The following is a 10,968-nucleotide window of genomic DNA, read 5'->3' as shown; positions in this document are numbered from 1 at the left end:
ACTATTAGAGCACATTATGAAACAGACGTCTTTCTGTGATGTTAAGTTACAACCTATTTTCCATTCAATTTTAAACAGGAAAGTCCTGCTAAGAATCTGTCCCAGACCCTGCCAGGTCTCACTTTGCCTAGTATTTACATGCCTGACCTGATACTCCGTTCAGAACTTCGTTTATCCAGCAGATTACATTTTTCACCCTTTCTAAGAACACTGTGATTTACAAGAAATCAGGGGACGTTATTGTTAAGCTATGGAAACTGAAACTGAGACTTTGCTGTATAAATAGCCTTGCAGAGTCACCGGTTTGAGAAAGAGGAAGGAGCGGAGGAAGTACAGAGCAAAGCCGAGAGCTGGAAAACGTTGGTGATATAAGGTACAGTGTTGCCTTTTAGGAACCTAGGAATTCTCACAGGCAGGATTTAGATGAGAACAGTGATCCACCCCATTCAGTCTCCTGTCTCTGACAGTGGCCAGTAGATGCTTCAGAGGAAGATGAAAGAAGTGAGCAATTAATTTTGGGATAATCTCTAGCATAAATTTCTTCCTACTCCCCAGCGAGGCAGTTAGAGGTTGGCTCCTGCCTTGACACAGGAGGGTCTTGTCCATTCCAAACGTTTGTTTTTAAAACCCCTGCTAGTGTAACGCTGGAAGTTCTCATCATCCAGATAAATGTCCAGATCTTTTCTGAGTGCTGCTATGCTCCTGGGGACAGATTTTCAAAGATATTGAGATGCCTAAAGATGCAGATAGAGGCCTAAGGGGGTTTTCAACAGTGCCGAGGGTTCTGATTGATCTGTCTGTGTTTTGCAATCTGTTTTCTACCCACCCTTGTTTTTCCTGCTGCACTAATGGTTCTGCGGTGCTGGGGCTTTCCCTACATCAGGCAACACTTACCACAGAGTTATCCACTTTCCTGTTGCTTTGCTGATACTGGGCGGCCTGAGGGAAATTAGAGAAGAAAACTATTAAAATCACCCCGGTGTGCTGTGTAATAGAGAGCAGTGACCTGGGTTCAGCAGCTGACCAGCAGGGACAATGGGAAGATCAGAGTTCAGAGATTATCTGGTCGGGCAAAGGGGGACACCTGGGTTCAGGAGCAGGCTGTGGGTTATGGACGCTAACTGGGGGGAGCGGGAGGGCTCCTCGTATCAGAACTAGCTGGCACAGCAGTGGCCAAACTACGGCCCGGGGGCCACATCCAGCCCTCCAGACGTTTTAATCCGGCCACCAGGGAGCGGGGTCCAGGGCTTGCCCCGCTCCGCGCGGCTCGCAAAAGCAGAGGAATGTCCCCACTCCAGGTCCTACCTGTAGGGGCAGCCAGGGGGCTCCGCACACTGACCCTGCCCCAAGCGCTGCCCCCGCTACTCCCATTGGCCAGGAACTGTGGCTAATGAGAGCTGCAGGGGCGGCACCTGCAGATGTGGCCAGGTGAGACTGCGCTCTGCCCTATCTCAACATAGGAGTTGAAGCGGGGACATGCCACTGCTTCTGGGAGCTGCTTGAGGTAAGCACTGCTTGGAGCTTGCACCCCTGACTCCCCAACCCCCTGACCCAGCCCTGATCACCCTCCAAACCCCTCCGTCCCAGCCCGGAGCAACCTCCTGCACCACCCCTCATCCCCAGCCCCACGCCAGAGCCCACAGCCAGAGCCCTCCCCCTCCCCCCCCCCCCCCGGCTCTCCAACCCCCTGCCCCAGTCCAGAGCCCCCTCCCACACCCTGAACTCCTCATTTCTGGCCCCACCCCAGAGCCCACATCCCCAGCCTCACCCCTCTGTAACGATGCTGGTTCTGGCAGGACCCAACTGAGAGTGCCAATTCAGGACAAATTGCTTAAAACAGGGCAGTTACAGCCCAAGGCTGGGGTTTTCCACCTCTAAGGCAAACCCAACCAGCCAGACTAAGGACTTTGGTCTCACCCCACTGGCTAACCACAAGTCACACAAGCAATTCCCTTAGACACTCCAGTTTCCCAGTATCCCCACCAGTGCCACTCGTTATGGGGATGAATGGTTATGCAATCCAATACCCCAGTAAAAGAAAAATGGTTCTCCTGATCCAAAGGACCAAGCCCCAGACCCAGGTCAATAGACAAATCAGATCTTACCCACAAATCGCGCTGTTGCCAATCCTTTAGAATCTAAAGGTTTATTCATGAAAGGAAAAAGATATAGATGAGGGCTGGAATTGGTTAAATGGTATCAGTTACATACAGAAATGGCAAAGTTCTTGGTTCAGGTTTGTAGCAGCGATGGAATAAACTTCAGGTTCAAATCAAGTCTCTGGAATACATCCCCCGCTGGGATGGGTCATTCAGTCCTTTGTTCAGAGCTTCAGTGTAGCAAAGTTCCTCCAGAGGTATGAAGCAGAATTGAAGACAAGATGGAGGAGCTGAGCAGCTGTTTATAGTCTCTTGCCATGTGGTCTCTGCTTTCTTTGTCCCAAGGACGAGCTGTCCATCACATGGCCTGGAAAAACCTTAGAGTTCTGTCCATAGGCAGGTCCCTGCCTTGCTGAGTCACAAGGTGTATCTGCCTTCTCTCAGTGGGTCAGTTGTACAGTGGATGGTCCTTAATGGGCCACCAAGCAGGCTAGGCAGTGCTGAAGACAAATTGTCTGGGGTGTCACCCAGAAGCACAGCAAAAGTTTGAACTACAGACAGTATACAGCTAATACTTATAACTTTAAATACAAAGATAATACACACAAAAAAAGGAGTACTTGTGGCACCTTAGAGACTAACAAATTTATTTGAGCATAAGCTTTCGTGGGCTACAGCATCTGAAGAAGTGGGCTGAAGCCCACGAAAGCTTATGCTCAAATAAATTTGTTAGTCTCTAAGGTGCCACAAGTACTCCTGTTCTTTTTGCGGATACAGACTAACACAGTGTGACGTTGTGCAGTCTATATGGTTTTATAAAAACTTGATAATAAGTCAATATAATGTAACTGGGATAGTTTTAGAGAAAATATGGTAATAAGCGAATATAACGTAACTGGGAGATGCTTCATGCAAAAGGTCTCTTGTAAGGTATCATTACAAAGCTCATAATCTACTGAGTATGATCATCTGATTTGTATAAATGTACCGCTCTTGTATCTAAAACTAGATATATAAAATGTAACTCTGAGGGCCTATTGTAATTATGTAAAGTGTGGGCCATTAATGATGGTTTGGAATCTTGATGACTCCCATTAACCAGGACCATTGTCTGCAGATGGCTGTGTTTACCTGTTAGTCTTCCTGTGTGTGTGTGTGTGTGTGTGTGTGTGTGTGTGTGTGTGTGTGTGTGCTGGCAAGTGGGCAATGAAGTCTTGCGGTAACATGTGATCATGTCACCTGAACTGGAATCCATCTTTAACCTGGTGCTTTTCCAGCGAGGGGGGTGGAAACCCAGAGGGACAAAGGGTTCCCGCCTTATGCAAAAGATATATAAAGGGGTGGAACAGAACAAAGGGGAGAGAGGAGCCATCATGAAGAATCCCCTAGCTATCACCTGAGCTGGAACAAGAGCTGTACCAGGGGAAAGAAGTGTGCCCAGGCCTGGAAGGTGTTCAGTCTGAGAAAAACTTACTGAAGCATCTCTGAGGGTGAGATTATCTGTATTTAGTTTGATTAGACATAGGTTTGCGCATTTTATTTTATTTTGCTTGGTGACTTACTTTGTTCTGTCTGTTACTACTTGGAACCACTTAAATCCTATTTTTGGTATTTAATAAAATCACTTTTTATTTAGTAATTTACTCAGAATATGTATTAATACCTGAGGGAGCAAACAACTGTGCATACCTCTCTATCAGTGTTATAGAGGGCGAACAATTTATGAGTTTGCCCTGCATAAGCTTTATGCAAGGTAAAACGGATTTATCTGGGTTTAGACCCCATTGGGAGTTGGGCATCTGAGTGCTAAAAACAAGCACACTTCTGTGAGCTGTTTTCGGGTAAACTTGCAGCTCTGGGACAAGTGATTCAGACCCAGGGTCTATGTTGGAGCAGATGGGAGTGTCTGGCTCAGCAAGACAGGGTGCTGGAGTCCTGAGCTGGCAGGGAAAACAGGAGCAGGGGTAGTCTTGGTACATTGGGTGGCAGCTCCCAAGGGGGTTTCTGTGATCCAACCCATCACACACAGCTGCTACTCTAAAAAAAGATAATACATGCACACAGATAGCATAATCATAACCAGCAAATCATAACCTTGTCTTAGACACCTTATTTGACCCCCTTTATACAAGATTTGGTGCCACTTGAGGATGTTGGTTGCACCAATGATTTATACGGTCCCAGTTCATGTCAATAACGTCACACCCTCCCGCACTCCAACCCCCAATTTCGTGAGCATTCATGGCCCACCATACAATTTCCATACCCAGATGTGGCCCTCAGGCGAAAAAGTTTGCCCACCCCTGAGCTGGCAGGTTCAATGGGGAATGAGGAGCCCACATTCATGGGCGGGCAGGCAGGACTGGAGTTGGACCTGGGATCAGGCACAGGACAGTAGCCAGAAGTGAGCAGGAGCCCAGAATTTCCCAGGCACAATCCTACAGCTAAACCAGGTGTTTGTGGGTTATTCAGCCACTGCGGGGGCTGTACAAAATCTAGGGCTTTTAAGTTATTTTAATATGAATCAGGATTTGATAGTTATTTCTGCAGCTTGGATAAGCATCCAGAGCAGGGGTGAGCAAACTACGGCCCACTGGCCAGATCCAGCCACTCAGGGCTTTGGATCCGGCCCGTGGGATTGCCACCCCTGGGGCACGGCGGGCCTTGCGCTGCTCCGGGAAGCAGCCGGCACCACGTCCCTGAGGCCCCGGGGGGGGGGGGGGGAGGGGGCGGGGGCAGAGGGCTCCACGCGCTGCCCTCGCCTGTGAGTACCTCCCCTGAAGCTCCCATTGGCTGGGAACAGGGAACCGCGGCCAATGGGAGCTTCGGGGGAGGTACCCGCAGGCAAGGGCAGTGCGCGGAGCCCTTTGCCCCTCCCCCTGAGGGGCTGCAGGGATGTGGTGCTGGCTGCTTCCTGGAGCAGCGCAGGGCTGAGGCCGGGGCCATCCCGGAGCCGCTCCAGGTAAGTGGTGCTGGGCCGGAGCCTGCACCCTGCACCCCTCCTGCACCCCAGCCCCCTGCTGCACCCTGCACCCCAACCCCCTGGCCTGAGCCCCCTGCCGCACCCCTCCTGCATCCCTCCCACTCCCCAATGCCCTGCCCCAGCCCTACATTCATGACCCTGCATTCAATTTCCCCACCCCGATGTGGCCCTCAGGCCAAAAAGTTTGCCCATCCCTGATCCAGAGCTTGTGAGCTTATCAGGCCGTATGGGTCCCCTTCCTTTCCCTGTAGGGAGGAAAATGATCCACTGTCACAAACAGCCCTCCCCCACCCCTGGCTGTAGGGATTTCTGAGGAGAGGAGAGCAAGTCTGTTCCCTCTGGGCATCTTCAGGGGGGTCCCCCACTTGCTTTTCCTACAAAGTTGTCTTTGGGCTCTTGGTGCCGTGAGCCGCCCGGCTTTGGAGGAGCCACAAATGTAAAGGAGACTGCCAGCTTTCATTTCAAAATCCAAAGGCCGTTTCTAGCTCTCTTCCTGGCAAAGAGCCTTGAAACCATAAAGCAAATAAACCGATGTAGAGCACTCGCTGGGGCTTCAAGGAGTTAGTAGCTGGACTCTGTTTCTGCGGCAGGCAACGGGGGCCCTAGAGATTCCCCCACATGCTCACCAACACCCCCCTGTACTCACTTCCTGTGGGAAATGAGGTCTGTTCTGTCACATGACTGATCTTCCCCAAACCCTCAGGCCAGCTCTGGACACAGCAGTGTGATAATCCCGGACAGGCGTCTGCTCTGCCTAATGGGGGATGGGGACAAAAACTATTTTGCAGACCTGCTCACAAATGCTAAGAGAAACTCTGCCTTCTCTGTGTTGTGTCTGAGTGGATACAAACCCCTTCGTTCTCTAAACTCTTCACACTCTTCTCTCCCTTCCTATCTGCTCCTGCCTCTGATCGCATTGCCCCTCCCCTCCATCGTGCCAGCAATGGCAAACTCCATCCCCCATCTGTGCAGTTCTCTATCACCCATTTCTCTGCACTGCCCCTTCCACATGGCATGTCCTGCCTCAGCCTATCCACAGAGCCACGACCCTCTGCTCTGTCAGTGCCCTCCTCAAGCCTCACCTGGGCCACAACACCCTCAAGAGGCTACTCTGGGCTGGATTGAGAGGCACTTGGGGATAGTTGATAGTCACCATAAACACAGTATATATTTTCTGGCTATGAGCTCTTTGGGGCAGAGACAGTGTCTGCTTCCGTGTGTGGCGAGCACTTGGCACATTGTGGGCACCACTGGCAGTGCTGCTGGTGCCCAGAATGACTGGTGGGGCTGCAGGCTGCCATCCCCTCTGAAGGACATAAATCCACACTGTATAGAGGTCAAGCATAGGAGTTTATTACACACACTGCTGGCGGAGTGTCACCTGGCTTATTAGGCTCAGAGACACTGTCAATCAATTGATTACAATGGAATATATAGATTTTCCATGGGCGGGGGAAAGTGACGGGGTAGGCAGTTCCACACCCCGGGATAGGTTTTGCAGCAAGACAAGATAGCACATTAGCCAATGGTTAACAGGTTACATAATGTCTCGCCCATGGTCTCAAGCTAGCAAGTTAACATTTAATTAATACTTTGATAAAATGTTATTAGTATAAAATATATATGTTGAATTCTGATTTGGGGTCCACAGGAATGGAGCAACTCCTTTGATTGTCCAACAGGTACATTCCTAGGGGTTAAAGCAAACAAACAGTGAAGGGAAAAGTTTTCAACTAGCAATAATCACGCCTCAGATTAACCTCATTGGCTATGATACTACCACTGCGCAAAGCAGTGATAATACAGATTGTCTTCTGTGTGTCTCAAGGCAGGGCATTGGTCCCTGGGAAGGGAGGTGGAAGGATGCCGTATCTTATACTGACGTGCCAATTTTTCATAAACTCAAGGTTGGATCTGTGGGAAGAATAACAAGGAGTAGATACAGACTAACACGGCTACCCCCTGATACTTGTGGGAAGAATGTTTCCCTACAGGAGAAACACAATAGGAACAGGGATCCTTTGTTCAATTTGAAACATTGGATGAAACATAATTATTCAGTTATTGCTTCAACATCTGGCATTTCTACGGACCAAGCATATCTTAGCAAAGGCAATGTTATCTTGTTTATTCTGCTTTCTCTTAGCTAATCACTATTTGCTAGGTCTCTGGTCTCTCGACCAAACTCTGGACTTTGGGTCTGGAAAAGAGCAGGCACAATCCATATACTGGGTTGTTATATAAAATGCACATGGATTTTAACCCTTCAGTCCCTCCTCTTGACCCTAGAGTTCCCTAACCTGCCAGGTCAAATATACCAATTTTAATGTACCCAGCCTACTGCGGAGTCGCCAATAAAGCACCAGTACCATCAGGAATGTCAGGATAGACACTCCCATTGAGAGAAGGCAAATATGCCGTCAGACTCAGCAAAGTATGCAGGGACTGGCCCATGTGACTCCAGGCTCCATTTTGCTGTAATTTTCCACAGTAAGAACAAAGAGGTGATCTTACACCTGGAAAAGGCTATAAAAGGCTGATGCCTCATCTCCATCTTGTCTTCAATCCTGCTTCGTACCTCTGGAGGGACTTTGCTACAAACGGAAGCTCTACACAAAGGACCGAATGACCCATTCCAGTTGGGGATGTACTCCAGAGACTTGATTTGAACCTGCAGTTTGTTACAAGCCAGAACCAAGAACTTTGCCATTACTGTATGTAATTGATTCCATTTAACCAATTCTTGCTCTCATTTATATCTTTTTCCTTTTATGAATAAACCTTTAGATTTTAGATTCTAAAGGATTGGCAACAGCGTGATTTGTGGGTAAGATCTGATTTGTATATTGACCTGGGTCTGGGGCTTGGTCCTTTGGGATCGGGAGAACCTTTTTTCTTTTACTGGGATATTGGTTTTCATAACCATTTGTCCCCATAACAAGTGGCACTGGTGGTGATACTGGGAAACTGGAGTGTCTAAGGGAATTGCTTGTGTGACTTGCGGTTAGCCAGGGGGTGAGACCGAAGTCCTCTTTGTCTGGCTGGTTTGGTTTGCCTTAGAGGTGGAAAACCCCCAGCCTTGGGCTGTAACTGCCCTGTTTTAGCGATTTGTCCTGAATCAGCACTCTCAGTTGGGTCCTGCCAAAACCGCATCATTACAATGTGTGACCGGGGTCCCAGTGGGGAGCCAGCTGTGGTCACTCAATTAGGGTGAACTGAAAAGAATGGGGAAGCCAAACCACAAAAAGCTGGTGGATATTCCAATACTTTGATTTACCAAGCCAGTATAAAACAGCTTCTTTATGACGTCACTGGTTACTCCGAAGTCCAAACAACGCAGTGCCCTTAAAGTGATCCAGCCTCAGACCTCCATCCAGGTACCCACATTAAATATGATGAAAATTTCTGTAAACAGACATAAGTTCAATTCATTGAGGTTTTGATTCATAGCAGAGTAGGTGAGCTTCGTAGTTGTGAAGAGTTCTTTCAGGTCATAGGTCATAGTCCAATGTCCAAATCTCACATTCAAAGTGTACCAGCATAACTGGGACTTTGGACTTGCGACTCAAACTTCTCCTGATGAAGTCTAAGCAGATCTGAGATAACAGAATCAGCACCCAAGGGTCTTTTTAATCAGTGTTCTAGCATCCACTTGACCACACAGTCCTGGTTAAACAATCGGCTTTTGATGTAACCTTTTGCTTTCTAAACACCACTAGTAATTAGCTACACAAATTAACATAGGGCAATTTATCCATTAGGCAGTCTATTACAAACTTCAAAGAGACATATAGACAACGACATTATTTTACTCAAAATTCATCCAAATGTTAATATTCCCTTTGATCTCTGAATCAATGGTTATAGTGACAGACAGGAACTGTCTGTTTAGGGGTAGCATCTAAGATACACACAATTAGTATTACTTCTAACAATATATGTTGCATTTCAACATTCTAGCCTATTTAGCATGAATGGCACTAGTTATCGTTCCCAGACTTTTCTAACATGACTTTAAAGGTGGGCTTTGGGTCATTCAGACTGCAAGCTGTTTAACTCTTTCTAGCCACGCGTCACACCAACGTGCAGGGCCGGCTTTAGGAAGTGCGGGGCCCAATTCGAACATTTTTGGTGGGGCCCCGGCAGGGATGACTAAAAAATAAAAAAAACGATGTAAAAAAAAAAAAAGCCTTTCATTTCTTAGCAACCGGTTCCCTATAAAAAGTTCTGATTTAAGGGATGTGCCACAATATGTATTTTTTGTACCAATAGGGTTACCATACGTCCGTATTTTCCAAGCAATTTAAGAACCAAAAAGCCTGACATGTCTGGGAAAATACGGATGTATGTTAACCCTACCTAAAGTTCTTTTTTAAAAAGATGGGCCTGGACTAGAAACTACAAATGAGTTCTATTTCACGTGTGGGTCCCCACCACTCCCTGGGGGGGTGTGCACATGTGTGGGTCCCAGCTCATTGAAGCAGGTGTGCTGGGTTACTGCCCTGGGAACTGCAGGGCACCACTGGACATGGGGCTGGCTGGCGGCAGGGCAGGGCTGACTGGAGGTAGGGTCTGGCTGCAGGCAGGGTAAGGGGTGCGGGGCTGGCTGGAGACAGGAGTGTGTGTGGGGCTGGCTGGCTTCGGGCAGGGCCGCAGGGGGGTGCAGCAGGGGTTGGCAGGGCTGGAGACAGAGGAGTGCGGGACTGGCTGGCTTCAGGCAGGGGGTGCGGCAGGGGTTGGCTGGAGACAGGGCAGGGGGTGCGGGGCTGGTGCGGGCAGGGCAGGGGGTGTGTGTGGGGCTGGCTGGCTTCGGGCAGGGCCGAAGGGGGGTGAGGCAGGGGTTGGCTGGAGACAGGGCAGGGGGTGCGGCAGGGGCTGGCTGTGGGCAGGGGGTGCAGGGCTGGCTGCGGGCAGCAGCAGGGCAGGGGGGCGGGGCAGGGGGGCAGGGCTGGTGCGGGCAGGGGGTGCGGGGCTGGCTGGAGACAGGGGCTGGCTGTGGGCAGGGCAGGGGGTGCGGGGCTGAGTGCAGGCAGGGCAGGGGGTGTGGGGCTGGCTGGGGACAGGGGCTGGCTGCGGGCAGGGCAGGGCAGGGGGTGCGGGGCTGGTGCGGGCAGGGGGTGCGGGTACAGTCCACCCTGTACAGTAAATGCCCCCCTCCTCCTCCTCCTCCTCCCTCCCCCATTGGGGTAGCAGCAGCAGCCCAGAGCTTGGGGGCTATTTAAAGGGCCTGGGGCTCCCCTGCTTCCACTATCCCGGCCCTGTAAATAGCCGAGGGAGCCCTGGGGAAGTGGCGGGGCTCCAGCGGCTATTTAAAGCTCATAGACTCATAGACTCATAGACTTTAAGGTCAGAAGGGACCATTATGATCATCTGGTCTGACCCCCTGCACGCTGCAGGCCATAAAACCATCCCCGCCCCTTCCCTGGACTCTGCTGCTGAAGTCCCCAATCCTGTTATTAGTGACCTCAATCGGCAGAGACCCTCCTGCTAGAGATCCCTGCCCCATGCTGCGGAGGAAGGCGAAAAACCTCCAGAGGCTCAGCCAATCTGCCCTGGAGGAAAATTCCTTCCCGACCCCAAATATGGCGATCAGTAAGACCCCGAGCATATAGGCTCTGGGGTGGTAGAAGCAACAGGAGCCCCGGACTTTTTAAATAGCCCCCAGAGCCCCGCAGCCCTACCCCAGTGCTCCAGCAGTGGGGCTCTGGTGGCAATTTAAAGGGCCTGGGGCTCCAGCCCTGCTGGGAGTCCCAGGCCCTTTAAATTGCCCCTTGGGAAAGCCGGGCCACCCCGGTACCGGGGCTTGGGCACGGGGCCCTCTTAGGGGCAGGGTGTGATTCAGAGGAATTGGTTGAATTCCAGGAAGGAAAAGGCAATTTATTCCAG

The 10,968-nt window shown here is 50.3% G+C and overlaps 1 protein-coding gene and 1 pseudogene across 1 annotated transcript in view; one reads left to right on the top strand and one right to left on the bottom strand.

Moving 5' to 3' along the window:
• Positions 1-309: 309 nt before the first annotated feature.
• Positions 310-10,968, top strand: part of LOC101936893 (interferon-induced very large GTPase 1-like) — a 28,619-nt gene continuing 17,960 nt past the window's right edge. The window contains exon 1 of the mRNA XM_065587363.1: positions 310-373. The gene's annotated coding sequence lies outside the window, so the exon portion shown is untranslated. The remainder of the gene's footprint in view (positions 374-10,968) is intronic.
• On the bottom strand, positions 6,728-6,876 carry LOC135982707 (U4 spliceosomal RNA; annotated as a pseudogene).

The sequence above is a fragment of the Chrysemys picta genome, chromosome 3 (genome assembly GCF_011386835.1).
Source record: "Chrysemys picta bellii isolate R12L10 chromosome 3, ASM1138683v2, whole genome shotgun sequence".
NCBI classification, from domain to species: domain Eukaryota; kingdom Metazoa; phylum Chordata; order Testudines; family Emydidae; genus Chrysemys; species Chrysemys picta.
The sequence above is the reverse complement of the archived record's forward strand: the minus strand, read 5'-3'. Positions and strand labels throughout refer to the sequence as shown.